Below are 3,378 nucleotides of genomic sequence, written 5' to 3' on the forward strand. Positions count from 1 at the left end.
TGATTTCTGTTCTGAGCAGTTCCATTTTGTTGTGGGGATGTTTTCCACCCAGCCCACTGTATGAGAAGGCATAGCCAATTTTTACTGTTCAGTGTCCCCCAAAAGGAACACTAAAAGTAACTAAGATCATAGCCCCCCCCAAAAAAAAAAAAAAAAAGCAATGTTCTCCTACTCTTAAAGAGTTGTAAAATGGCAGGAGCAAAAAGCTGCCTTTAGCCCTAAGGAAAGTCCACAACTGTCCTGGGAATTTAGGGGAGGGTGGAGCTGTTTCTTAGCTTCCTTGCCTTGCAGAACCAGGGGGTTGCAAGCACAGTGAATCTCAGGATCCTGGCCCCAGCATGATAATGAATGAATGCCAAGTGGCTATACACAGATGGGGGCAGCTTCTTATAAGAAATTTGTAACTGTTGAACATTTACTTTATAATTGTATGCTTTTATGGAACTAGTAACAGACAGTATCCTCAAGATTTATGCTTAAATTTAGAAGTGCTCAACACTGAATTTGTAAAAAAAAAAAAAAAAAAAATATCTAGTAATGTTTAAATTTGCTTTCATATTTTTTAAAAATGTGTTTCAGGAAAGTTATAAAAAACAAAGTCCCAAAATGTATATGTTTACTCAGGGTAAATAGTATAAGTCAAATCTAATCGACTCTTTCTTTAAAAAGGTTTTTTTTCAAAAGGCCTTTTGAGGGAAATAATGGTCCTATTAAAAGTCTTATGGTGGTGCGTGTGCAGCGCGGCCTGTCTGCCCGACCTTCAGCAAGGATCCAAGTTTGAAACATGGCAACTGTGAAAGATATTACCAGGCGCCTGAAGTCAATAAGAAACATCCAGAAAATTACCAAGTCTATGAAAATGGTAGCAGCGGCAGAGTACACCCGGGCTGAGAGGGAGCTGAAACCAGCCCGAGTGTACGGGATGGGAACGCTGGCTCTGTATGAAAAGGCTGATATTAAGGGGCCTGAAGACAAGAAGAAACACCTCCTTATTGTCCTCAGATCAAGGGCTCTGTGGTGCTATACATTCCTCGATTACTAAGCAGATAAAAAATGAAGTGGCCTCCCTTACCGCAGCAGGGAAAGAAGTTATGCTTGTTGGAATTGGTGATAAAATCAGGGGCATACTTCATAGTACTCATTCTGACCGGTTTCTGATGTCATTCAAAGATGTGGGAAGAAAACCCCCTACTTTTGGAGATGCATCAGTCATCGCCCTTGAATTACTGAATTCTGGATATGAGTTTGATGAAGGCGCCGTCATCTTTAATCGATTCAGATCTGTTATCTCCTACAAGACAGAAGAAAAGCCCATCTTTTCTCTTAATACCATTGCAAGTTCTGAGAACCCGAGTGTGTATGATGATATTGACGCTGATGTACTACAAAATTACCAAGAATACAATCTGGCCAACATCATCTACTACACCCTGAAGGAATCCACCAACAGTGAGCAGAGCACCAGGATGACAGCCATGGACAATGTCAGCAAGAACGCCTCCGAAATGATTGACAAATTGACATTGACATTAAACCGCACCTGCCAAGCTGTTATCACAAAAAAGTTGATTGAAATTATCTCTGGTGCTGCTCCTCTGGATTAATGAAAATCAAGTATCACCCTCAAACAAGAGGTAAAGAAGGAAAATTCAGCGAGCAGATTTTATGCTTAACTAATGGCTGTCTTTGTCAGAAGAAATTTAGTCCATTGTTTGAATTACTAAAGACAGCAAGATATTTGTAAATGATCTTACAATAAAGTTACAATGAGGAAAAAAAAAGTCTTATGGTAAGGACAATAAAGTTTTTGTTGGTAGTTATGAATTAGAATTGACTAAAGAAGATACACTGGAAAGAAAACTTTATATCTTGGATGTTAAAAGGACACTGCCACCTTAACAGACACTCTCAAACTTAAACTTAACTTAAACTCTCTTGTATTCGTACTCTTCCCCTGATTCCAAAATGCCCCTCCGCCTCCTCTTACCCCAAGCCCTCTATCACTCACCTCTGAATGTTCATCCTCCCTTTATGCCTGGTGTTTCGATGTCATAGCTATTGACAAGAGTAACAAGCTCCTTTGTTCGCCCTTCTTTTTTCTCATGGAGTGCACAGAGCCCACCTCCCTCATCTTCTCTATAACAGGTGTCTGCCAGTGACTACCCTGAAGCCAGCTCAATACAAGAATGGTATGAGTGGAGTCTCTGCTTCACTCTGAACCAAGTCATAACATTTTACACTGGCACTGTCGATTTCACCACTATGCCACCTCTAGCCACCATGAAACTGCCTCCTCATCACCTGCCCTGAAGGGAGACCAATTGACTACATTACCCAGCCTTTCCCACAAGAACTCATCACCCTTATGGTCAGCATGAAAAAAATTAATTTTCATCTCTTATCATTAACAAAGGGCTAGAATGATAGGTCAAGACAAAATGAAGTTACCAAACACAGCAGGATGGCAACACACACAAGTGTGTCATCCACATTCCTCAAAAATGGCCCACCCATTATCCCTTCCTTGCCTAACAAGTCCCCAGGTCAAGGTTTCCTGCCTCCTTATCTCCCACCTAGTCACTTCTGGTCTCACACCTATGGCTAACATAAAGGACAAAGGATTTCTTTTCCCTTCCTCACCTTCCCCCAACTGTAAAGGTCTATATAGCCAATATCTGTAATCTCAAAGTTGACTGTGCTCCCCTCTTCAGAATCAGTCCTGGTAGCTCATGATTTTCCCTGAATAAAAGCTTTCATCTTGGGCTGGAGAGGTGGCTTAGTGGTTAAGCACTTGCCTGTGAAGCCTGAGGACCCCGGTTCGAGGCTCGATTCCCCAGGACCCACATTAGCCAGATGCACAAGGGGGTGCACACATCTGGAGTTCGTTTGCAGTGGCTGGAAGCCCTGGTGCGCCCATTCTCTATCTCCCTCTCTCTCTGCCTCTTTCTCTGCCTGTTGCTCTCAAATAAATAAATAAAGATTTAAAAAAAAAAATCTTTCATCTTTGCCTCAGAGTGTTTCCATGATCTTGGTTACTCTCAAGCCTTACAATAAGCTGATAAATTTATTTATATTGTCATGTTTCAAATAAACATTAAATTGAGCTATACCTATGTTTCCTACTTTTAAACTCTACTGAAAAAAACTTAATGTTTAATAAAATCAATATTTATTTTGAATGAGTTTTTGTTAGTTTATTTAAACCTTATCTAAATATAACCTAAAAATCAAAACTATGAAATTAATATAACTGACCTTCTATTAAAAAACTAGGGGATCCCAAACCTGTGGAAATTGCTGGGACAAAAAGCAAAACAGGGCTGGACAGATGGCTTAGCAGTTAAGGCCCTTGCCTGCAAAGCCAAAGGACCCAGGTTT

The 3,378-nt window shown here is 40.6% G+C and overlaps 1 pseudogene; it reads left to right on the forward strand.

Annotated features, from left to right (window-relative positions):
* Positions 1–754: 754 nt before the first annotated feature.
* On the forward strand, positions 755–1,775 carry LOC123456706 (annotated as a pseudogene).
* The last annotated feature ends 1,603 nt before the right edge of the window (positions 1,776–3,378 follow it).

The sequence above is a fragment of the Jaculus jaculus genome, chromosome X, assembly GCF_020740685.1.
Source record: "Jaculus jaculus isolate mJacJac1 chromosome X, mJacJac1.mat.Y.cur, whole genome shotgun sequence".
NCBI lineage: Eukaryota > Metazoa > Chordata > Mammalia > Rodentia > Dipodidae > Jaculus > Jaculus jaculus.